The sequence below is a fragment of the Rhinolophus sinicus genome, linkage group LG07 (genome assembly GCF_036562045.2).
Source record: "Rhinolophus sinicus isolate RSC01 linkage group LG07, ASM3656204v1, whole genome shotgun sequence".
NCBI classification, from domain to species: domain Eukaryota; kingdom Metazoa; phylum Chordata; class Mammalia; order Chiroptera; family Rhinolophidae; genus Rhinolophus; species Rhinolophus sinicus.
The window spans coordinates 49,894,760-49,921,815 of NC_133757.1; the positions used below are offsets into that span (position 1 = coordinate 49,894,760).

Below are 27,056 nucleotides of genomic sequence, written 5' to 3' on the forward strand. Positions count from 1 at the left end.
ACGTACCTGCTTCCCGTTTGTAAGAGAGGCTGCTAACGTGTGTTTTTGACTTTTGTCTTGGGGAGACAGGAATTATGAGATGAGAAATGGTATGAGAGGAGAAATTCTCCAAATGAAAAGGCTATTTAAAGGTGCCGAGTAGTTAAAAACCATGGGAAATTTGATATATGGTAGAGAGTGATTTCAGGCTTAATTGAGATTTGAGTAGTCAGAGAAGGCTTCTCTGGGGTCAGGATACTTAAGCTGAGCCCTAAATGACAAGGAGAAATCCATGTAATAAGGGTGAAGAGTATTTCCGCGGAGGATATCAGTGCAAAGGCCCTGGCTGGGGGTCAGGCTGGGGCTGGGATGGTGGGAGAGGGCCTGTTGGAGGAACAGCAATGGCCGAAGTTGCTGGAGTGTGATGTGATGGGTGAGAGGGCGGGTACAGACAACAAAGGAGAAGGGTTTGCTTTGGTTTTAGCAGAAGTTTGCGGGCACTCATCTCATTTCCTTCTTCTTCCCCTGAGATGTCCTGTTGAGAGTAGGGATGTAATTATAGGTGTAGAAGAAAGATATTTCTGTGCCATTAAACCCCATGAACTGTTGGATATCATGGAGTGATTAAAATTATTTGTATACTGTTTTGGAGAACAGCATGAAGTTTCTAGCAAAGATAAGAAAACTAGAAAACTTATGTGTCAAGTGAATAATGGGATGAAGCCTCCTCTTTTTATTCCAGTGCCCCGACCTGATGGGCCTTGAAAGACGTCATCTCTTTGTTCCTCTTACCTGGAACGATGTGTTGTGGTTACAGTTATTTGTATTGTACTGGTTCTCATAATTGCTTCAGAATAGCAAAAGCCTCCAACCCAAAATGTATACTGACAGTTCTTTCTCACTGAATAATGATATTATACTGTGAAGTGATAGAAAAATGCTTTTTAGACTTCTTTTTAAAACAGAAATCAACCCACAAACAAGTGAGAGATTTTACCTTTGGAATGCAAAACAGTTACCATCCTGACTGAAGCAGACTCTGCATCTTGTTCACTCTCTTTTCCATTTTCCGTTTCCAATTCAAACTGGGACAGAGATTCCAGAGGCATCTGACATTCTCATACTGCAGAGCGGCATGTGGACTTTACATGGATTAGCAAGACCGTAGGTTGTAATACTCTCAGCTCAGAGTTTCTCAATCTTGGCGCTACGGATGCTCTGTCGCAGGTAACCCTTTGTGATTGGGAGACTGTCCTGTGCGTGGTAAGATGGTGGCAGAGTCCTTGGCCTCCACCCATTGGATACCAGCAGCTCCTTCCCCCGTGGTGATAACCAAAAAATGTCCTCAGCCATTGCCAATTTTCACCCTTGGTTGAAATCCACTGCTCTAACTATATCTTTTCTGCACCGGCGTAGTATTTATTCTCCTATTTGTCCTTTTTAACAATATGCCATAGCCAAACCTATAGGTGCTTTGCAGAGAATGCAGCCGTGTGTACAGTTCTGAATATGACCTCTTCATCCTAAATATGCAGAAAGTTTGAACATCATTTCAAAACAAGAGGACAAAACTTGGGTTTTCCAGTACTGCTTTTGTAAGATCATGTAGGAGAATGTTTGTAGAAGTGCACTGTGGGTGACGTGCAAGGATATAGCAGTCGACTCCTCAATCACTACCTCGCCTTCCCCCAGGTGCCACAGCAGGATGGTGTCTGAACTTGACCCTGGCCTCCTGTGTGAGCTCTGATTAGCCTTAGCCAGTGGTTTTGAAACTGCCAGACACAACCTATTAAAGGGTCATAAAGTCAATTTAGTAGGGGGGCAACCAACTTAAAAAAATAAGTGTAATACAAAAAAATCAGTGCATTGCTCATGTCAAGGATAAGTATTATTTCATAAAATGTGTGTGAACTTGTCTGTGTATATGTATGTGCATATTTGTGTGTACTGAGTCTTGACGTAAAAATATTTCTTACTGTGGCTTGACGTTGAAAAAGTGAAAAAGCCACCAGTCTAAGCCAGTCCTGCTACTTCCATCTGACTTGCCGCTGACAGATTCGGGAGCCCAGGGCTAAGCCAGTCTGTTGGTGGAATTCCTCTGGTAGCAGTAACTGATTCTGGATGCACACGTGAACGGACTGTGGATAAGGGAACCTTCAGTCTTCTACTTCACGCGTCAGAGAAGCTGGCAAATCTAGTTCCTACTCGTAGCCATCTTGAAAACCAGAGGAGGAATCAGCCGATGAGATTAAAGATGGGCACAGCCTGGGTCTGAGGAGACATTGTGGAACTGCAGGATTAACTGGCCTTAAAGCACACTCCCACCTCTGGTCATCCATGTATAGACAATAAATGTGTTTCCATAGCATTGAAACAACTTTACATCTGTTTTGCTCTGTTTGTAACTGAGAGAACTGACTGATGGTGTAGATGATGATAGTGATGTTTTGGAATAATTGTTGGGAATTTATCTTACTTTTTCTTTTTAGAATCTGGATGAAAATCATACTCCCTTTTCTCATCCAGGAAATGGAATTGGAACTAAGTTACTTCAGGTCTTAACATAGAACAGTTTACTTTATCTGAATGCAATATTTAGTATTTGTAGAGTGTGCCAGTTTATGAATATGTGAATATTATACTTATAAAATCTCATTTTAAGGGCTCTGTTGCCAGCTAGTTTTTGGTGTTTCTTTTTTATTTATTGGTTTTGAAATGTACACTATCTCTAAACTTTCCTTTTATCTATTCTCAGAGTCTTTTGTTTTCTGAACTCAGAAAACAGCTCTGATTTTCTTTTACTGGTATGTTTGGTTGTATTTATTTCTCTTCAGAGTATTCAAAAGGAAAAAAAAATCATTTTCTCATCCTTTTTAAATGGCCAAAAAATAATAATCAAGGCTATATAATAGAGAACAAGCCTGTGAGAAAATAAAAATTACTAACTCATTCAGACTTAGAGTCTTTTATTCTAAGTATTCTTGTCAGTGAGCACTCACAGAATGGATGGCTTTAACCTTCAGTGTCAAAGGATAGGAATCTCCTTTTCTCTCTTTTTAATAACAACTTTATTGAGATATAATTTACATACCTTAACATTCATCCTTTTAAAGTATACAATTCATTGATTTTAAGTGTATTCACAGAGTTCTGCACTAATTCCCGAACATTTTCATCCCTGCAAAAGAAACCCATTCCCATTAGCAGTCACTAGCTATTCCTCACTACACCCATGCACTGGCAATCACTAACTTACTTTCTTGTTTCTATGGATTTTCCTCATTTGAAAATTTCACTTAAATGGAATCATGCAGTACATGGCCTTTTGTGACTGATAGCTTTCACTTAACATAATGTTTTTTAAGGATCATCTATGTTGTAGCATGCAACTTCATTCCTTTTATTGCATAATTTAATCCATAATATTTCATTGTATGGATATACATATTTTATTTATCCGTTCCACAGTTGATGGATGTTTGGATTGTTTCCATTTTTGCCTAATATGAATAGTGGTGCTGTGAACATTCTTGTGTAGGTTTTTTGTGTACATTTTATTTCTCTTGGGTATATATGTAGTAGAATTGCAGGGTCATGGGATAATTCTGGTTTAACTTTCTGAGAAACTGCCAAACTGTTTTCCAGAGTGTCTGCACCATTTTACATTCCCATCAGCAAGGTGTGAGGGTTCCAATTTGCTTATATCCTCAGTAACGCTCATTATTGTCTGTCTTTTTTATTTTAGCCATCCTACTGGGTGTGAAGTAGTATCTTGTGGTTTTGATCAGCGTTTCCCTGATGACTAATGATGTTGAACATACTTTCATGTGACATTTCCGTATCTTCTTTGGAGAAATGCCTATTCAAATCCTTAGCTTATTTTTAAATTGGGTTGTTTGTCTTTCTGTTGTTGAGTCATAAGAGTAGGGCTACCTTTTTAAGGCTTTTCTTTGCTTCATTGTGAATTTATCACCCATTTATTTTTCAATCTGATAACTCGGAATCTTTTCTCAAAGAAAGCAGTCGTGTCTTTTTAGTGTCTTTCAGTTTTTTAAAGTGCCAGTCATAAATACAGTAGGTCATGGTTTTTTAAAAAATTGAAATGGGATTGTTGATACACAAAGACAGGTAAGTGGAAGAAATAATAAAGCACTATTAATATAGGTCACATGTGATAGGATCTGGTGAGATGAATGAAATCTCTAATTCCCATGAGAATCTGACTGAGCAGGGATGCCTGCTGAATGTATCAAACAAATGCTGTTGGTTTCTGGCACACTCTCTAAGCACACCCCTTCACCAAGAATATAAGAAACATTTGTACCTGGTATTGCAAGGTTCTGTACATAACATTTTGATTATGTGTTTGTTTTACCCTCCTTCAAAAGGAATTTGAGTATTCAAAGAATTCATAACTGGTTTAACTGGATCATAAGAATGATTTACATAGCTATCATATGTACCATCTATTATAGAATCAAATGAAGGCTTTTAAATATATTCTTATCTTGATTAAATCGCAGGAGAGAGCATCCGTAATACCAGATTGCCAGTTTGATTTTTTTTTCTACATTTAGTGGGTTTAATATCAGTGTAATCTTTCAGCAAGAACATTTATACCTGATTAATATTAAATGGAAAAAAATTAAATGAACAAATAGAACATTTGTAAGGAGTGCTGAAAGACAGGTAGAGAGGGTTGGAAAGAACACAGGCTGAAAAGGCCAAACTGGGTTTCAAAATCTGCTATTTCCTCCTCTGGTGACCTTGTACAAGCCTCATTTATCTCTCTAAACATCAGTCTTCTCATATATGAAATGAGATGGATAAAATCTACCTAAGGTTGTTATAAAGATAAAATGAGGAAATGTATGAAAAACATAGGCTAGTGCTTAGTAGGCACTCGGTTGATGGTACCTGCTGTATATTATGTTTCATATATATACGTGTGTGTGTGTGTGTGTGTGTGTGTGTGTGTGTGTGTGGTGGAAGCAGAATTTAGTCTTACTTAGCTGAAATTGGAGCATCTTCTTAATCTTGATAAAACTTTCTGATAGTTTAATTTCATAGAAGGTAACTAAGCAAACCTGGATCTACTTTCTATTTTAAGAAATATTTTTTATTATAATGGTAAAATGTGCTTGCTGAAGAAAATTTGGAAAATTATTTTGAAAGTTGCATTTTAAAAATTCAAAAATAGATAGGAATCTGTCAACCGAGGCTTTAAATTAGAAAGTGGTCCCAAGAAGGAATGAAAAATCCCTCCAGTTAATAGTGATATTAATTGGAAATTACGAGGAAGAACTGGAGGAGGATTCTTTAAAGACTTGCTGCAAAAGAAATTCCTTGCTTTACTCAGATTAAAAACACAAATTTACAAAAGACCATTGGCGAGTATAGACAATCAAGAATGACTTTAGAGTATTATCAGAATGGGCTCAAAATGAGATGAGGCTTTTCAAGTTACTAAGACAACAAAAACAGTTTTTTAAATTGGAATAATAGGAATAGGTAAGAATAGACTTGCTATTTATATTTAATGATGTTAAAACAGATGAAATGAAAGCATGATTCCTTATCTCTTATTCACATTTCTGATAAGAAAGCTAATAAAGGGAAGTCTAAGTCTCAGAATAGTGAAGAGCATGTAAGGGAGCTTAGCGTTCTCCCAGAAAAAAAATAAACTACGTGGTACTCAGAATTCACATATGACATTATCTGTGGCCTTCTCTGAGAAATCTTACAAAATGAGACAAGTATTGAAAGACTAAAGATGGGTGTTCTGAAAAAGAGAACAAAGTATATTTGCTGACCAAAGAAAGAGTAGTGACAGGCAGGAGTCTAGAATAAATGGTTAAAAATGGATTTTAAAAATTATAAATATTTTTAAGGAGGAAGTGATAGTTGCAGAGTACCCTAATTTTCTTTACACATGGCGTCATGAAACTAGTAGTTGAGTGAAATGCTGTCTCCATGCTGTTCAATACAGTAGTTACTGGCCACAGGTGACTTGAAACGTGCGTCATTTGAATTGAGATGAGCTGTAAGTCTTTACACATCAGATTTTTTACACGTCGAAGTGATAATATTTCGGATATATTGTGTTAAATAAAATATATATTAAAATTAATTTTATCTGCTTTTTTTTAACTTTTATCAGTATAGCTGTAGACTATTTTAAATTATATATGTGGCTCACATATTGGAAATATATTGGGCAGCACTGTGCTTTAGGCACTGTAATAATTACTAAGTTAGTTTTGGAAAAATTAAAGTTAAGGTATTGTGTATGGAAGCAAGTTTATAATAATTTCCTTGTAAAAAAATGAGGACTTTATATTTTCATAATTAAATAGACTTACAACTAAACACCCGAAGAATGCATATGTCCGATGGTGCAATGTTCTCGTCGTAGTGACTGTGATAATAGCAGACAGTGGGAAAATGGTAGCAGTCAGCACTGGGTTCAGCATTTTAAAAACTATTTTTTAAAATTAAAATTTTAATTTTGAGATAATTACAGGCATATCTCAGAGATATTGTGGGTTTGGTTTCATACCACCACAATAAACTGAATATCACAATAAAGCGAGTCATGAATTTTTTCGTTTCCCAGTGCATATAAAAGTTATGTTTACGCTATGCTGTAGTCAGTACTAAGTGTGCAATAGCAGTATGTCAACAACACAATGTATATACCTTAATTAAAAAGTATTTTACTTCTGAAAAATGCTAACCATCATCTGAGACTTAGCGAGTCATAATCTTTTTGCTGGCGGAGGGTCTTGCCTCAGTGTTGGTGGCTGATGACTGTTCAGGGTGGTGGTTGCTGAAGGTTGGGGTGGCTGTGGCAGTTCCTAAAAATAAGAAAATAATGAAGTTTGCTGCATCGATTGACTCTTTCACGAATGACTTCTCTGTAGTATGTGATGCTGTTTGTTGGCATTTTACTCACAGTGAAACTTCTTACAAAATTTGAGTCAATCCTCTCAAACTCTGCTGCTGCTTTATCAACGAAGTTTATATAATATTCTAAATCCTTTGTTGTCATTTCAATAATCTTTACAGCATCTTCACCAGGAGCAGATTCCATCTCAAGAAACAACTTTCTTAGCGCATTTATAAGAAGCAAATTCTCATCTGTTAAAGTTTCATCCTGAGATAGCAGCAATTCAGTCACATCTTCAGTCTTAATTTCCAATGCTAGTTCTTTTGCTGTTTCCACCACGTCTGCAGTTACTTCCTCCCCTGAAGTCTTGAACCCCTCAAAGTCATTTATTTATGAGGGCTGGAATCAACTTCTTCCAAGTTCTTGTTAATGTTGCTATTTTGACCTGTTTCCTCCATGAATCATGAATGTTCTTAATGGCATCTAGAATAGTGAATCCTTTCAATTTACTTTGCCCAGATCCATCAGAGAAGTCCCTATCTATGGCAGCTGTAGCCGTACGAGATGTATTTCTTAAAAATAAGATGTGAAAGTTGAAATTATTCCTTGATCCATGGGCTGCAGAATGGACGTTGTGTTAGCAGGGATGAAAACAACATTAATCTCGTACATCTCCATCAGAGCTGTTGGGTGACCAGGTGCATTGAAAGGAACCTTTTTTTTCCTCAACAGTAGTCTTAAAGTATTCAGTAAACCATGTTGTAAATAGATGTGCTGTCATCAGGCTTTGTTGTTCCATTTAGAGAGCACAGCCAGAGCAGATTTAGCATAATTCTTGAGGGCCCTAGGATTTTCAGATGGTAAATGAGCATCAACTTCAACTTAAAGTCACCAGCTGCATTAGCCCCTAACAAGAGAGTCAGCCTGTCCTTTGAAACTTTGAAGCCAGGGATTTACTTCTCTCTGTGGAAGTCCTAGATGGCATCTTCTTCCAGTGTACGGCTGTGTCATCTACATTGAAAATCTGTTGTTTAGTGTTGCCACCCCCCCACATTAATCATTTTAGCTAGATCTTCTGGATAACTTGCTGCAGCTTCTACATTGACGTGTGCTGCTTCACTTTATGCTTTTATGCTATGGAGACAGTTTCTTTACTTAAACCTCACGAACCAGCCTCTGCTAGCGTCAAACCTTTCTTCTAATGCGTATTCACCTCTCTCAGCCTTCATGGGATTGAAGAGAGTTAGGGCCTTGCTCTGGATTAGGCTTTGGCTTAGGGGAATGTTACGGCTGGTTTGATCTTCTATCCAGACCACTAAAACTTTCTCCATATCAGCAATGGGGCTAATGTGTCTTCTTATTATTTGTGCCTTCAGTGGAGTACCACTTTTAATTTCTTTCAAGAACTTTTTGTTTGCATTCACAACTTGACTGTTTGGTACAAGAGGCCTAGCTTTTGGTCTCTCTCAGCTTTCAACATGCCTTCCTCACTATGTGTAATCATTCCTAGCTTTTGATTTAAAATGAGAGATGTGTGACTTTTCCTTCCACCTGGACACTTAGAGGCCATTGTAGGATTGTTAATTGCGCTAATTGCAATATTGTTGTGTTTCAGGGAATCAGGAGCCCTGAGGAGAGGGAATGTCCGGGTTGGTGGAGCAGTCAGAACACACACAACATTTACCAATTAAGTTTGCCATCTTATATAGGCACAGTTCATGGTACCCCAAAACAACTACAACATTAACATCAAAGATCACTGATCATGATCATCAGAACAATTATAATAATGACGAAAAGTTTGAACTATTGCAGGAATTACCAAAATGTGACAGAAACATGAAGTGAACAAGTGCTGTTGGGAAAATGGCGCTGGTAGACATGCTCGATGCAGGGGTGCCACAGACCTTCAATTTGTAGAAACTGCAATATCTGCGAAGCGCAATAAAGCAAAGCACAGTAAAATGAGGTATGTTTGTATAGATTCACATGCAGCTGTAAGGAATAATGCAGAGATCTCGTGTGCCCCTCCCCCCCACCAGTAGCATTTTACAAAACTATAGTACAACCAGGACCTCGACATTGATACAATCCACTGATCTTACTCCATTTTCTCGGTTTCACTCATGTGGAGGCTTCTGTATCCAACGCCACTGTCACGATACAGGACAGTTCCGTGACCACAAGGAACTTTTGTCCTCTTGTAACCACGCCTGTCTTTTTCCTCCCCACTCCCTAATCCCTGTTAACCACTAATCTCAATTTCTGTAGGTTTGTCATGTCAGGAATGTTATATAAATGGACTCACACGGTATGTTACCTTTTGAGGCTGGCTTTTTTTCTTTTCCTCAGCATATATCAATAGCTAATTCATTTTATTCTTTATTGTGGTAAAAATATATGTAACATAATATTTATTTTAGCCATTTGTAAGTGTACGATTTGATAACATTAAATATGTTTTTAGTGTTGTATACCCATCACCACTGTCTGTACCTAAAATTTTTCATCATCCCCCAAAACTCTGTACCAATTAAATAATAACTTTCCTCCACCCATCCCCTGGTAACCTCTACTTTCCTTTCTGTCCCTATGAATTGGCCTGTGATAGGTACCTCACGTATGTGTAATCATACAATATTTATCCTTCTGCGTCTGGCTTGCTTCACTAAGCATAATGTTCTCAAGGTTCATCCAGGTTGTAGCATATATCAGAATTTCAGTCCTTTTTATAGCTGAGTAGTAGTCTATCATCCAACATTTTTATTAATAACATGGATGAAATATTGATCACTTGCTTTGCATATCTATATATGACCCGAAGCTGGCAATACATTTGTATAGTTGATGTGTTGTTTTTTCAAAATAGAGATTGAAAATAGCTATTAGACTGAAAGGATAGACTAAATTGATCAAGATGTATTGAACATGGATACATGTAAAATTTCACATATGATGTCAAAAATAAGTGTTACTGTAGATGGATGTGATATGGTTTAACAGCAGGTAACATGAAAAATACCTGGCGGGGGGGTGCGGGTTTCATTTGACAGATTGTTTAGTGTGAGTCCACAGTGTGATCTGGGCTCTGGTAATAGAAGCAAAGTGTCAAGAAGGAGGATTATGATCGTTCCAGAATATCGTGGTCATTGCTGGTACCTTATTTTATGGTGCCCATTTGGAAACAGAGACATATTTAACCAGGATGATCTGACAGGAAGGTAATAGCTGCTCGGTATTAGAATCAGATCTGTTGTAAGATGGAGTGGACTGCCTTGAGAGGGAGTCAGGTTCTTGTCAAAGGATTTGGCCAAGCAGAGGCTCCTGAACACTTGGTAGGGACCTTGTAAAGAGCCTTTTTGAATCTGTCGTTGGGGGTGTGGGGATAGAGAAGGTGCTTGATTATACCTTACCTTCGTGGGTCCTCTCCCTTGTGATTTTGTAATTCTGGGGTTTAAACTGTTCATTGTGGTTATCTCTGGGGAATGGGATTACAGGGGGCTGTCACTTTCTGTTAGATGCTTTTATATTTCATTTTAATTTTTCCAAGTATGTATTACTCTATTTTTAAAAAAGCACAGAAAGTCATAAACAAATATTCATGTTTTTCAAATCAATACAATTTAATACTTTAATTTTAAAATTTCAAAAATAACGGTAAATTAATATAAACATTTTTACTGTTTAACACCCTTTGTATGTATCGAGAGGTGTGTGTATACATGAAAGTGGGATCCGTGAATTTTTTATGCCTTTGGGAAAGTGCTCTGCTTAATGGTTGTCTTTATTCCTTACGGTAGCTCTCAGGATGGTTGGTGACAGTGAAAAGTGGTTGGGCTTTGGCAGATCGGTCTGCAAGCTCAGATTTACCTCCAGTTCTAGGTTTGGGTTATTAGATAACTAAATAGTAAAAGTCTGACTAATGTCTGTGATTCATTTTTCCCTCTTTGCTGCTGCCTAGTACCCCTGTAGTTGTAAAGTCTGTTAGTTCTAAGAGGAAATGAGAGTAGAAAAATCATTGGATTGTCTTTGGAAAATATATCCCTCTAACCCAGACATCTTTTGTTTTCCCTCAGATGGTTCTTTTTTTATTCCCCAGAGACTAAGGGTTGGCCCTTTATGCTTGTTGGGAAAGAAAGGCTCTGACCAATATTTGCCTGTGGAGATGTTTAGGAGAAATGTTGCTAAGCAGCCTTAGTAAATAGGTTGTAAACGAAACTCAGAGCCACACCTCCCTCCGTTACTATCTTAGTAAATTTTAGCTTCGGAGTCAAATGATTCAAATGCTTCAGTTTTCTCACATACTTTTAAAATCTGTAACATGTCAGTGAAAAGAGTTGTTACTATGCTTGCTTTGCTTTAGCTTAACAGTGCCCCTTTGATGATTTTTAGGCCAATCATTTAGCAGTCTAAATGGTAGACGATCTTGGACATTGTTGCTTGAGGTCAACATGAAGCTGTTTGGTGTTTGAGACTGTAGCACCAGGAGAAATGGTCCCGTTAGCATTTGATCAAAGAGCTTTCAATGTTTATAAAAAGTTTGCACAAGAAGTTGTTTATAATTTGCTACAGTGTTCCCCAAAGCTTCCTAGTTTTCTTAGTGACGCATATAGGGTATATGATTTGTGGCTTAAACTCTAAATGGCCACAAATATTTTTCTTGAAAATAACTCTTAATTTGATTTTTCCACTCTTCAGGCATTCTTCAGTTGGTACCATAATTGTGATATAGTCCAAATTCTTCAGTCATGAGTTTGCATTCTTGGAGATGTTAAGGAGGAAACGGGGTCTTGGAGGTAAGGAAACAAATAAAGAAGGGTGATAACGAATGCACGATTGCAATAGCAGGAACTTTCTGTAGAGGAGAAGCAGAGGACCAAAAATGGATGAGCAGAAACCTCAATTCAAGAAATACTTATTTAAAAAATAACCAACAACTGGGCCGGCCCGGTGGCTCAGGCGGTTAGAGCTCCATGCTCCTAATTCCGAAGGCTGCCGGTTCGATTCCCACATGGGCCAGTGGGCTCTCAACCACAAGGTTGCTGGTTCGACTCCCGCAAGGGATGGTGGGCTGTGCCCCCTGCAACTAGCAACGGCAACGACCTGGAGCTGAGCTGCGCCCCCCACAACTAGGATTGAAAAAACAACAACTTGACTTGGAAAAAAGTCCTGGAAGTACACAGTGTTCCCCAATAAAGTCCTGTTCCCCTTTTCCAATAAAATCTTAAAAAAGAAAAAAATAACCCACAACTTATTCTGTGCCTTGTGTATAAAAGGCCCACATTGCTAGGCCTTGGCCTTACACCTCAAACAGCACATAACCTAATTGTAAGAGATTTAGAATTTGAAATTTCCCCACCCCATACATCAAAGCTCTTGCGCGAGTTGTGCTTCTGCCCTTTGGGCTCTCTGAGCAGCACCGTGGCGTTTGGCAAGAATAAGCGCCTTACGAAAGGTGGCAGAAAGGGAGCTAAGAAAACGATGGCTGACCCATTTTCTAAGAAAGATTGGTACGATGTGAAAGCACCAGCTATATTCAATATAAGAAACATTGGGAAAACACTAGTCATGAGAACTCAAGGAACCAAAATCTCACTGATGGTCTCAAGGGTCGTGTTTGGGAAGTGAGCCTAGTTGATGTGCAAAATGATTAAGTTTCATTTAGAAATTTTAAGCTAATTACTGAGGATGTTCAGGGCAAAAACTGCCTAATTTCATGGCCTGGATCTGCCCCGGGACAAAATGTGCTCCATGGTCAAAAAACGGCAGACCATGATTGAAGTTCATGTTGCTATCAAGACTACCAACGATCGTGTGCATCATCTCTTCTGTATTGGTTTTGCTAAAAAACGCAGCATAGAGATTCGGAAGACTTCTTATGCTCAGCGTCAATAGATGGGTCGGCCTATTCCAGAAGAAGATGATAGAAGATGACCCGAGAGGCGCAGACAAATGAAAGAAGTGATCAATAAGTTGATTCCAGATAGCATTGGAAAAGACACAGAAAAGGCTTGCCAATCTATTTACCTGCTCCATGTGTCTTTGTTAGAAAAGTCAACATGCTGAAGAAGCCCAAGTCTGACTTGGGAAAACTCATGGAGCTTCATGGTGAAGGTAACAGTTCTGGAAAAGCTACTGGGCACGAGAAAGGTGCTAATGTTGAACAAGCTGATGGATATGAGCCCCCAGGCCAAGAATCTGTTTTAAATTTAGACATTTCACAGTGAAAGATAAAACCTGTTCATGGTGTTTTAAAAACAAACCCAAAACTTAAAGGGAGGGGCTAAGGGAAGCAACTCTATGTGTATTCCTTAGGAGGAAAGTTGGCAGTGGTTTACCCTTTTCTGCTTTTTACCTTTTGACCTGAATTTCAGGAGTAGGCTGTCCCTGGATATAGGCACCAGGTGCACAAGCTGTTAATTACATCCCTAATGGCTCCTTCTCATCCTCCTGCTTTTAATTTGGCCTGGGAGTAGGGATGAGCCCTGATATAGATGGGGTGTTCTTTACGTACAGTTGCTGCTTTAGTGGTTATTAGGACTTGCAGGCCTCTGGGAGTTAGTGCAGCTGGCGAAATCCTGTAACATTTTAAAAGAAAGAGAGAGCGAGAGATAGCAAGCCTAGACTGAAACTGGGGGCAGAGTTAGTCCGCTACAAATATAAACGAGTGGAAAAGCTTTCTAGCTCAGTTAATGGAATAAAGCTCGTAATTACAGTAATCAAAAAGAGTTTGAGGAAGATAGAGAGGGAATTGGAGTAAAGTTATATGAATCAGTACCCTAGGGGTTCTGAGAAATTCCTCCCACTCATCCCTTCTTTATGTCCAACAAATTAAAAATAGCCCCATGGAGTAAGGCATAGAGCCAGTCATATATAGCAGTAATAACGTGTACTCCACGTACTGCGTTTGGCTTTTAGGTTGAACAAATGTTAGAAAAGACGTGACTTTTTCCTCTGGTTTGTGCTGTTTGTTTTAGATAAAACAGGACAAAATGACAAAGCCTTTCTAGAAATTTTATGCTAAGCTAGGAAATGTGGATTCTTAATTGTCTTCAAAAAGGAAATGTTGAGTTCTGATAGCATGAAGTTGACATCCGAGCCTCATTTCAATACTTAAAGGTTATAAATAACAACATAAGGACATGTTACGTGAAACAATTTCTTCTCTGTGGAAATTCTGTATTTGGTAGTTTTTAATGGTCACCCTTCTGCTTAAAATCCTTTGCTACTTGTAGTCGAGAACAAAACTTAAAATTCATGAGCTTTGGTATTGAAAGTCCTTCATGGTTTGAACCCAGTCTAACCTTCCAGGTTCTTCTTTTTTCCCTTTTCTCTTTTGCAACCTATACTTTTGCTATGCTAGCTAGATTCCCGAGGCGTGCCTTGTGGTTCTGTCTTTGTTCACAGCTTCTTTTTGTTTGGAATGTCCCTCCTGACCTGTTTTACTGGTCAAAATGCTATGCTATTCATTCTTTAGGGCCCCAGCTGTTTTGTTTGTACTATTATTAGAATACTCCTCTCATTATTATATTTAGCTAGAGCCAAAAGTATGTTTGGGTATGTCTTAGAAGGCAAGTTCTGTGTGCACTTAGTATAAATGCTTCAACTTAAATGTCGTGCCACAGTGAAATGCCACACATAGTAGGTGTACAGGACATTGTAATTAAATTACTGAAGTAGGAATTATAAATCGGAGAGTCTAGTTGTAATTTACCTTAATATTTTTTTCACTGCTACGGAGTGACTGATTGACTAGTTGCCAAAAAATGAAAAGGCCGCAATGACCAGTATATGTTGCAGTGAAGTTCATATTCAGATTTGAGGTAGACCCTTTTATACACTTTAAAAATAAAATTTGGGATTATGCTTAGCATAATTTGAATCTTGTAAATTGATTGTGTCAGATAGGATTTTAAAACATCCTAAGTGTTGGGAATTGGAGAGGTGATAAAGTGAGACTATGTGTTGTATGCTTTTTTCTTTTTTCGAATTGTAGCTAAAAAGTATTAATTTGAGTTCTAAGGGAGTTCAGCATTTTAATAGCCTCCCTTGCAGCTGTCCTTCAGGCTTCTCTGTTTATGAAACAGAAAAATTTTCCATTTTAAAGCAAGCCAACTTCCTATGCTCCTGTAGTCTGACTTTTTGCGGGAGTAAGGTTTGGGGAAGTGTGGTTTTTCAGTGTCTTTCCTCTTAAAAAGTAGGCTTAGTATATTAAGTTAGCCAATAAAAAAAAATTAAAATTTTTATTGTTACTCTGCTTTGATTCCGTCAGTGTTTTTTTTTCATCTTGCTGTATGTTGATTTATAATAGGTCTCTTGCTTACTATTCTGTGGCCAGCTGGAAAAGTGTTCTCATCATAATCTTTTTCCTATTAGTACGAAGCTTTCTCTTCCGTCACCTCAAAATAGGAAGCTCCATAGTTCATGTCTGATCATAACAGTGAAATGACAGAATATCCTATGAGGAATGGTTTTCACAAAACAAAATTTCTTATTATCAGTTTTGTTGGAATTTTTTGAACAAGCAAGCTTCAGAATTGTGATTTGTAGTTCTCCATTTCTTTCTGACTTCTGACTCCATTCCCGAAGTATATTTGATGTGTTATTTGTTTTCTTGATTTGTAGCTTAGATTCCAGCAAGGTCATAAAACTATGTAGTACACGGGTGAGTTCAAACCAACAGATACCATGAGTCATTTGCTCCTTTGCGGGGGCAGCCAGTGTGCTGCTTTAGGTGTGGTTGTATCTCTTAACGAACTGTCTGTCAGGACAGATCCTATAATCCTGTTGTGACAGTGGGGAGATGAGACCACCAGGGTCCTGAGAGAGAGGGTTTTAGATCTAACAGGCAAATATTTTTTTGATGTGTAAAAATATTATAGCCTTGTTTGGCATAATGTAGGCTATTCCAGCATATTTCAATAGTTGTTAATAAAATATTAATGTATTTACTAATATATTTAATTATAAACACAATCTCCCCCAGATACAACAGTTAATGAGTTTAATAATTGAGCTCTTGAGAGAGCAGCATTTAATTGATCATGACTAAATATAGGTTTCAATAGGCAGAAGCAAATTATGTCCAATATATGCCCCTGTGATTTGTAGACACTCCCTGAAAAGGATAAACATGGAGAAACAGTCTTTCTTTGAGGGTGGAAGGTGTTTGCATACCCAGTGGAATGAAAGGCATCTATGCTGTGAGAAGAGAGCCTGTGTTCCCTGTGGTCACTCGTCACCCCTGGGGACGTTTCCTGGGCCATACTTCCAAGCTGATTGTGGCTGGTGAAGTATTTATATCAAAAACTTCTATATGATTAGTCTTTTTATTCCAGTTTGTTTCCTATTTTTCTGTGTACTCTGTCCATCTTTGTCACCACAAGGATTTCTTCAGACTTGCAGTTCTATTTTATTTATATTCTGTTGCATGACCATTTTCCCCCAGAGGTTCTCAGCATTTTTGTATATGTTTCAGCCATTTTTTCAGACTGCTAGACTTTTGATTAAGTAAACAATGCTCAGACACGAATACAATTCTTATAGTCACAACCTACAGGCCAGCACTGGTCAGTGTTTTTGTTTATAAATTAATAGCCATGGTTTTCATGTGTCCGTTGGGTACCTGCCTATTCCCTGACCCGCGTGACTGTGTGAAAACTACCTAGCAGGGGTCATGTTGGGTACCGTGGAAGGTACGTCAGACTACGTCTTGCCCGACAACTGCCACATGGATGGGTATGCCTACTAGTGAAGAGGCATTCATTTTAAAAGAATCTGTTGCCCACGGGCAAGACCTGGGCTAGGGATAAATTGCAGGGATTGGTTTTATCCACATAGGAGACAGAAGCACCAGAGAACCTGAGTTAGGAAAGGTCTTTCTCCTAAAGAGGTAGTTAGAATGGCCGCTTGCACTTTGTGCAACTCCTGAGCTGAATTTTAAGAGGTGCAAAGCTGTAAATACTACTAAGAATTTTATTCAAAGCAGGAAATCAGGGAAATTGAGGAAACAAGTACCATATATTTGGTTTTGGTGTCAAATGGATATGTGTGTGTGTGTGTGTGTGTGTGTGTGTGTGTTTGTGAGAGAGAGAGACTCGGCTAGCACATTGTATTCATGGCATTGCCTTGTGATTAGCTGTCTAGAGAAAGGTTGCTGGAGCCCTTTTAATATAAGTACTTTATAAGGGAGAGATAGTAAACTTAACTAAAATTCATTCCTTTATTTGTTCAATATTTATACTTAGTACCAATTGTGTATTGGCACTGCTCTAATCATTGAAAGCATTATTTTTCTGTACTTGTTCATGTAAGGTGCTATAGAAGTCGTTCCTGCTTCTGGAAGTTTGCCGTATAAGCTTTATGATGTAAATTGGTATATTATGCACATAGAAGCAAATGAAAGAAACTTGAATGAATAAAAATTCATTTTACATTATCACCTAGAGGGGCAAATGCTCTTATAGGAAGAGCAGCTATGAAGAAATAATGAAAGATTCGGTATATCCATGATAGAATTTGAGACCAACTAATTAGACTTGAAAATAACCTTTGTTCTGTGTAGTAGCTTTACTTCTACTTGAAGTTTTCTTGGGCAGGTTCTGAGAAGCTGAGCAAGGTATTTACTGTTCGACAGTATAATTAAACCCTGCAGCTCTTTCCAATAATCCAGCTATTTGTTTTGTGTAGGTTATGCTGTAGCTCATCACTTCTCCCCCTTGATAGTTGTGTGTGTGTGTGTGTTTTGGTTTTTTATTTGAAAATTATTTTAACCCAATCCTTTTTTTTTTAAAGATTTTATTGGGGAAGGGGAACAGGATTTTTGGAGAACAGTGTGTACTTCCAGGCCTTTTTTTCCAAGTCAAGTTGTTGTCCTTTCAGTCTTAATTGTGGAGGGTGCCATTCAGCTTCAAGTTGTTATCTTTTCAGTCTTAGTTGTGTCGGGTGCAGCTCAGCTCCAGGTCCAGTTGCTTTTTCTAGTTGCAGGGGGCACAGCCCACCATCCCTTGCGGGAGTCGAACCGGCAACTTTGTGGTTGAGAGGACACACTCCAACCAACTGAGCCATCCGGGAGCTCAGTGGCAGCTCAGCTCAAGGTGCCATGTTCAATCTTAGTTGCAGGGGGCGCTGCCCACCATCCCTTGTGGGACTCGAGGAGTTGAACCGGCACCTTGTGGTTGAGAGCCCACTGGCCCATGTGGGAGTTGAACCGGCAGCCTTCGGAGTTAGGAGCATGGAGCTCTAACCACCTGAGCCACCCAGCCGGCCCTAACCCAATCCTTTTTAAGCCTACCCTGAATGTAGGAAGTATTTTCTATTATTATTTATATTATAGAATATATATTCTATATTTTTATTCTATATTCTATAATTTTATTCTATAGGTTATATAATAACTATGTAGTTAATCTTTTGGCTTCATTTTTCCCATCCTAGATCCAAAATCTTTTTTAAAGGTTTTTGGATGGTTAACCTTACAGTAATAAGATGTTCCTACTTAATGACAGACTGCGTGTAGACTTGATCAATGGACTCACTTCATTTTTGCCAACTAGTACCTTAAATCCAGAAGAGTTTGGTGAGGAGGGGAAAAATTAGAAGTTTTGGCTGACTGGTCACAGCTTTGGGGCAGAATATAAAATAGCAAGGCTGGTGGTAAATTCAAAATCATAGGCCCACTCTCCTTTCTTTAAAACATCTGGTTCATACCAGATTATTTTAAGCTGTAGCACAGACTTCTTTCTGCCAGATCTGTGTCTGAGTTTTGTTGGAGAAGATTGTAGGAATGTTCAGATACACTTTGGCGTCAGCAAATAGTTCCCATATCACCAGTTAAGATTTCATATTTTCTTTTATTACTTGGGTAGTAAGTGTAAGATAGAGTTTTCTCTTCTTAAAGTGGTCTGCCCCTCTTCTTTTGGACTTGTGTAACAAGGTCTGCAAATAAGTATTTCATATTCATACTATGAACTTATTCATGTGGTCAGTCTACATGAGTTAAAAAACTGTAAAATTGAAAAGCTTATGAACAACTTAGATTAAAACAGTTTAATTCAGTTTTTTTTTTAAGCAAGTGGGTTTATTTCTAAAGGCTCAAATGCTATGTTTACTTGAAGTTATACTTAGTTTTTCTTCCAGTAAAGATTATTTAATATTTTATACATAAATAGCTACCACAGTATGTACTTTCTCACAAGGACTTGACAAACATATTTTGTTAAACAGAGTAGCCTTGCAGTACAACTTTTTTAGTGAGAGCCATTTTGCTTATTTTTAAGTTTTTGACTGTACCACGTAGCATAATATTTTACATGGCCAGAATTTCTCACCATGGCCTCAGTGTCTTCCTGTGAAAGTCTGTAGTTATACTTGGCTGAGTGTGGTAAAATATACATAATATAAAATTCACCATTTTAACCATTTTTAAGTGCACAGTTCAGTGACATTAAGTACATTTACATTGTTGTGAACCATCACCTCTATCCTTCTCGAGAACTTTTTCATCATTCCAGACTGAGTAGCTATTTTTAATGTTTCTACTGAAAGGGCATCCCACCATGTTCTGCCTGTATTTTATTACCTTGCATTGAGTTTTTCTTTGCAGTTAGATACTAGTGTGCGTATTTTCTCTCATTTATTCACACAGCAAATATTTATTGAGCACCTTCTGCATACATAGTAGGGCATGGAACCTAGTGGTATCACTGTTAGCTGTAATATTTGAATACAGGACGATCTGATACCAGCCACACTAACATTACTGTAGTTTTTCAAAAATCAAAAAGAAAAAGCCTCTATAAAATACTTGAATTATGGTCAGACTGCAAAGGGAAAAAATACTGCAGCAGAAGCTCCAAGTCACATGTATATGGAGAATCCAAAAGACTTTTTTTTTGTGGTTCTAAAAAAAAGCTTTTGTACAATGTTCTTGGATTTTTAGTTAACGTTAAGTGTCAAGGAGACATAATCATCAACTGTAGCTATGTAAATATTACCTCCTTTTTAAATTGAATAAATCTGGCTCTACAGAGATAGATCATTCTAACTGTATTTATTGAAGTGTCTGTCCTGAGTAATAAACCTGAAGTCCAGTATTTTCAGATCTCCTCTTAGTTCTAGGAACGAAGACTTCAGTGTTTGAAATATCTGAAATTGCCTCCAAACAGAGATTATCCAAATACAAAATCCCCAGTGTTTGGGGATTTTATGCTGTTATATAATTGTAATGTCAGCCAGCATCTGAAATTTCAACTTAATGCAAAATTTGTTATGATTGCTACTATGTCAGGTAAGCCAGGGTATAGAAAAAAGAATTTATTTGAAGCCTCAAATGCCAACTCTGAGCTATCAATATGTATATCATTATGTAGGGGATTAGGGAGGTGACTGATTTATGATTTTCTACTTAGAAGTTTGGTAAACACTTAACAGCAGGTTGCTCAGCATGAAGTAAGCCTATTTGAAATTTGGAAATATAAAGGAAATTCTGAACTTAACAATGGAACCATTTAAGACTTTTCAGCCTAACTCTGGAGATGTAATCAAAAGCAGCTAAAAATATAAATGAAAAACATAAGAGAAAGTTGAGGAGTAGATGTAGGACAAAAGTGTTAGAGAATAATAGTTTGAGCTTATTTTTATTTGAATCCGGGTTGCTTCCTATTTGCTGCGTTTAGTATGTGTTCAAGGCCTACGTTTGCTTCCTCATCCCACATTACACTCTTTCTCTGTGGGTGTGGGTTTCCCAGGCTGGCACTGTGGTCTTAAAATCTGTGGTTGGTTGCTTTGAGATATTTCAGGGATGGCACAGTGCCTAGAAAATAGTAGGTACTCAATAAATTCTTAGAGAATTAATACCCCTTGAACCACCAAAGTGAGGAGCATTGCATTTTAAGAAATATTCTGAGTTTTGCCTTGGTTTTTATTTTCTTTTTAAAATTGCTAAGGGGAGAGTATAGTGCTTGTTACTGTTCATGTTACAGATAATTTTGTTGCTTTGGCCCTTGTGGTGCAATTGCAAAGACTTAATAACTAAGTCCGTATTATGCCTGCTGCTGTTATTATAAAAATTATTATGGAAACACATCAAAACATAGTCTATTGCAGGACTGTTCCATATAATGTGGCCACATTAAAAAGTTAAAAAGAAACAGGTGAAATTAATTTGAATTTTATATATATATATATATATATATATATATATATATATATATTTTTTTTTTTTTTTTTTTTTTTTTTAAAGATTTTATTGGGGAAGGGGAACAGGACTTTATTGGGGAACAGTGTCTACTTCCAGGACTTTTTTCCAAGTCAAGTTGTTGTCCTTTCAATCTTAGTTGTGGAGGGCGCAGCTCAGCTCCAGGTCCAGTTGCCATTGCTGGTTGCAGGGGGCGTAGCCCACCATCCCTTGCGGGACTCGAGGAGTTGAACTGGCAACCTTGTGGTTGAGAGCCCACCGGCCCATGTGGGAATCGAAGCGGCTGCCTTCGGAGTCAGGAGCATGGAGCTCTAACCGCCTGAGCCACCGGGCCAGCCTCTTGAATAATATATTTTAACACAATATATCAAAAAGATTATTTCAACATGTATACAATATAAAAATTACTAATGAGTTACTTTATGTTTTTTGGGAACTAAGTCTTCAAAATCTTATTGCACAGCTCTGTTAGGACAAGACACATTTCAGGTGCTCAGCAGAACATGTAATGAGTGGCTGTCATATTCACAATGTAGGTCTAGCGTTTTATTGTCTTTCCCCCATCAGATCTGTTACCAGGAGTGATAGCAAGTATTAGCTTTGCCCTGTCTGGTGAGCTGTCCAAAATGCGGATGCCAAGAAGGCAATACTCTAAGGAGTCTGGGTAGTTTATTCCCTGAAGAAATAAATTCATTGTTTAGATAGACTATAAAAGAAAGACATCTCAAGAAAGAACGGTAATTTGAAACTTGCTCTTTCTTTGACAATATCACATCAAGGAAACATAAACTTTCCATTTGGAGATATATTAGAGTTATTTAGCTTCCTTAGAATTTGGCAAACAGCATCTAAATTGGAATAAAGTGTACTGGCCTTTCCATAATATTAACTGTCTTTAAAACTAGAAAAGAGGCATGAGTAGAGATTTTAAGTGGGTGATTTATTTTTCTTCAACATAGCTGATAGAACTGTTTCTCCTAAGGTATTAGGGTATGGATTAGCTAGGGTTTCAGATTATTTATATGCAATTATACAATCCAAAGAAGAGAATTTTATTAGAATTTTATAATTGACAAAATAATTAAATGTAATGCATAACACATTTTTCCTGCCTTTTTTTTTTTACTCTAATATAGGGACTTCTCTTCATGAAGTCTAGTTTCTACGTTTTGGTGATAGAGAGGAGTTGTGAGTTAGTTTCCTAAAGGGAAATGGGTAAAGGGTTGGGTGGCCATGTAATTCATTGAACCTTTCGAGTGAAAGAGGATAGGTGCTGTTAATAATTATGTCAGAACATCCGGTGTTAAACCAGGACTGTCCCAGGTAATTGGGACACACAGCTTGTTGTAGCTTGGCTACCTTCTCTTTTTGGAATCCTGGTAGGTGATAGGAAGTGAATTTACGCAAGTTGTCAACATTAAAGTCTTGATGTGCCAGTGGGGTCTCCTCCCTCTCCGCCTTTAGGTAAGTTTTTATTCAGGGAACACTGAACTTGAGAGGTTGAATAAGAAGGAAAAGGTAAAGAATTTTAATTTAACAGCTCGACAGTGTCTCCCATCCCTTGCAAGAAATGTTTTGCAGGCATGAAAGCAACGTGAATGTTTCATTTTAATTGTGCAATGTTATTTTTAAATTCTAGATTAAGTTCATAAAACAGACACACACACACAAACTGAGTCCTTTTTTCCTAAGAAAATTTTGTTGTAAGACATTGAGTACATATGTGATTTTTATTGTTCAGTGCCCTTATTTAGACTTTTTGTTCGTCTTTGAGGGAGATGTCATAGTATTTAGTGGAGGCAGCTAACTGCACCATCTGCTCGCCTTTTACATTTTCAGGAGGTGGATATGTGATATGTAATGCCATATATCTTGGATATACATCACTTTGATTTTCTTCTGACTTAACAAAGTCTATATGTACTAAAACTATTTTGGGGGTGTACATTTATATGACTTAATGTATGTAGGTTTCTGTAGCCACCTCAACAATCAGAATACAGAACAATTCCCTCACCCCTGACGTTCTCTTGTGCTGTCCGTTGTATTCACACTCTCCTCTTTCTTAATCCCTGGCAACCTTTGATCTAGTCTGTTCCTGTACTTTTGCCTTTTGCAGATTGTTATATAAATGGAATCAAATGGTTTGTACCATTTGGAGATGGGCTTCTTTCACTCAGCATATGCCATTGAGATTCATCCATGTTGTTCCACACATCAATAGTTTGTTCCTTTTATTACTGAATAGTATTCCATTGTATGGATGTAACAGTTTGTCTTTCACCACATTTGTTAACTTTTCAGGCACTATTGCTTCAAATTTTTTTTCCCCTGTACTATATTCTTTCTGTCCTTTCTGATGCCACAGATGTTACACATTTTGGTATTGTCCCCCAGGTTGTTGAGGCTCCGACCTTCTGAGAACATTGTTATTCATCCTTCAGTGTCATTCATTCAGGAAACTTTTTGAACACTTGTTATTTATTCTCCTATTGCTAGTCATGCAGCTATTTCCAATTTTTTTTCTACAATAATAATAATGTTGCTGTGTGAACATTCTCCTTGGGTACATGTACCAGGCTTTCTCCATGGCATTTGCCTATGAATAGGATTGCTAGGGTGTAGGGCTTGCATACTTTTTTCTTTTACTTATACTGTCCAAAGTGGTCCTACCAATTTACCAGTGTATAAGAGTTTACCTGCTTCATATTCTTTTCAACACTTGGTGTTGTCAGGCTTTTTATTTTTTATTCATATAATGGGTATGAAATGGAATCATGTGTTTTTAATCATTTTACTGATTCTGAGTGAGGTTATGCATTTTAAAGTATTTATTAGCTATTTATGTTTCCCTTCTGAGTTGCCCATTTATATATTTAACCCATTTTTTTTCTATTTAAGGATCAATTTTAAATGTTTCCTATGTAATTAAACAGTTGTAAGTATTTGTCCTTACATCAAAAAACCCTTTCAGTGGTCTTTGGTTTATCTGTTGAGATCGTCTGCTTCAGAAATCCTTGCTCATTATCTGCCTTCTGAAAGTTTGCAGTTTTGATATATTGTGGACTGAATATGTTTTCTGTACCAATTCATATTGGTGATTCATGTCAGCATAGGAAATATATGTAGTGTTTTAAAACCAAATCAGCATTTACTTCATTACTTCATCTGTGGATGCCTAGAGAAGCAGCCATTTTTAACTTGTGGTATACCATGTAAATGTTGCCACGCATTGTTAGTGAAGTATTGCACCCGTGATGACATGTTTGTCTGCTGTCTAGCACACAAGTGTTCAACTTTGGAAATATAATTCCCGAACTGCCTTGTGTTTGTGGCTTCTTCCGAGTTGTCTTTTAAAGCCGTTTGAGTTGGTGGTTTTATTTCTCTGTGGCATGCTTTATATGTAAGATGTATGTTCTGGATATAAGAGATGTTGTGCTTTAGTAATAATGCACATCAAATAAAGAAAATAATTCCTCTGTAAGTGTGGTGAGTGCACATTAGCAATAGCTGTTCAGTATTATACTTGACGTTTGGCAGCCCTGTTCATCTACCTGGTCATGATGTAGGGAGCCTTGATTTGACCGATTGTTTTGCTATATGTCTGGTGTTTTCTTCCCAAATGGAGCAGCTTGAGTCACATGAGGCTGGCCTCGATGGAGGTCGGTTTATATATAGTTTGTAGAGCTGCCAAGTAGAAACCATTTCATGAAGTTAATCCTTTGCAGTGCCAAACGGGACAACATTTTGCTTCCCGTTCTCTGTTGTGCAGGTTTCTCAGACAAGTAATAAATAAGTTTGGAAGAAAGGACAGGGTAGTTTTCTGTTTTTGTTTTTTATTCAGTTTAGAGGTTTGTCCTGCCCCACGGAAGGCGGTACACTGCAGGGAAAAGAACAATGAACTTAGCCTATTTATTGTTCCAGTTCTGGTCTTATTTTTATTTTGCATGTTTAGGTGTTTGCCCAGACTTTCCTCATTTATTAAATGGAGGTAATATCGCTTGCCATGAGTCCCCTGAGCGATGTGAGGATAGGCAGATGTGAGGCTCTACTTTTACTGCTCTTGTTAAGAGCAGCACATGCTGCAGAAAATGCTACTAAATAAGCCAAAAGAAAGCAGCAAGTATTGCCAAACTGATAATATTGCTGATTACTAATTATCCCAACTGTGAATATGTAGGCTTCTAGAAGTTTCCAAATTATAGTTACCTTTTGATTGAGCCATTTGTGTGTAGGACCTCTAGCAGGTGCCATAATGAGATTCTAAAGAATTAAAAGGTATTCCTTTCATGCAATTCATAAGATTTGCATTTGTAGAAGGTTTCTATTCCTGAAAAGCACTTTCACAACTTTATAATCCACTGAGATAACTAAAGCATGGATTTTTATATTTATTTGTATGACATAGTGTTGGCAGAAATAACTATTTCCATATGTATTGTTAGTTTATAATAAAAAAGTCTTTTTCATACATTATCTCAGAGGAGACCCATAAACGTTAAACACGTTGCTGAAGCTGTGATATGACAGATTCAGGTTTGAATCCAGAGCTTCATGGTGTCCATCCCATCAAAATGTGTCTTGATGGACACAGTAATCCACACTACAGCACATAGGCTGTGCTCTGTGCCCGATTATTAAGAAGATGCAGGTGTTTAGTAAAGTTGAGTCTTTTCTTCCCTTATGCTGGTGGTGGTAATAACTGAATAACCAAAACTTATGCATTTGGAAGCAAATGTGCATGTGGAAGATAGAGAGACACGAAGGAAGTATAAGGTCTGACAGCAATCTTAGGTCTTTGTGTCATTGCGGGTTTTGTCTGCTGCATGGGTCACACTAAAGCGTCATCCAGTTGCAGAACTGGAGGCCTGTGAAATCCTCTGGTTTGCAGGACTGTGGTAAGTGTGCTCTTTGTAGCTGAATTATGGCTGCTGGGAGATTCTAAGCTTGAAATTTATGGTAATAGAAGAAGCTCTGACAATCCCAAACATTGCAATATGTGTAGAAGGAGCCCCTTTCTTAAGGGAGCAGGGTCAAATATCTATTTTGAGGATGAACAGAATCAACGGGCAGTTTCTGAGGAATGCTATGTTCCTGTTCAGAGAAATTTGCAGTTATGCCCCTGTGTGTAAACCTGGTAGTTCATGTTTCATGTGGATATAAAACACAGTTGTTCTCATAGAGAAGCTCTAATTTTAAGCTAGAAGGGTAGTCTCCTTGAGGTGAATTTTCTTAAAGTTAGCCGTGATAGATTACAGGATTTTTTTTTTTTCAGACTGGATACCATTTAGTCTTAGACCGCTTAGATTTGTATTGTTTATAGATCTCTCTAATGAAATAATATTCCTCTCACAATTTAAAAAGAGCATGATTATCCTCTCTAAAATAAGAAATACCCAAAACAAGACTGTATGACGTAGAAATTTTAAATGAGTTGTTAATACCAACAGCAACAGTGCCATTTACTGAGTGCTAGGTACCAAGAACTTTTTTATTTGCTAATTCTTTATATAAAAATTATAAGTAAACATGCAATAGTTTATAAAATGCTTTCTCATTATCACAATTCATTCATAGGACTGTATTGTGAAGTAGATGGTATTTGTTTTAACAGATGATGGATCTGAGGCCCAGAGAGGTGATACTACGCATGGTGGTTACAATTTATTGGTCACAATTTGTTGAGCACTTATTAAGTGCCTGGCACTGTGCTAAACACTTTACTTGCCTCATTTTATGTAACCTCAAAACCACACTATGAGGCAAGTATTGTTTTCAAACACATTTTCTGAATGAGGAAACTGAGGTTTACAGTGGTTAAGTAACTTGCCCAAGATTACAAAGCTGATAGTCGTGGAGTAGGCAGTCACCACTAGTTTATGAGACTCCTTTGTTTGAAATAGAAAAAGGTACCCCCAACCCTGCAGTGAACCAAGTCAGTAACTGAGACATCTTTTGGGCTGCCCCACCACCCAGGAATTGGCTTGGGGG

General features: G+C 37.7%; 1 protein-coding gene across 1 annotated transcript in view; it reads left to right on the top strand.

Annotated features, from left to right (window-relative positions):
* MCU (mitochondrial calcium uniporter) overlaps positions 1-27,056 on the top strand; it is a 182,996-nt gene that overhangs the window by 25,657 nt on the left and 130,283 nt on the right. The window lies entirely within an intron of this gene.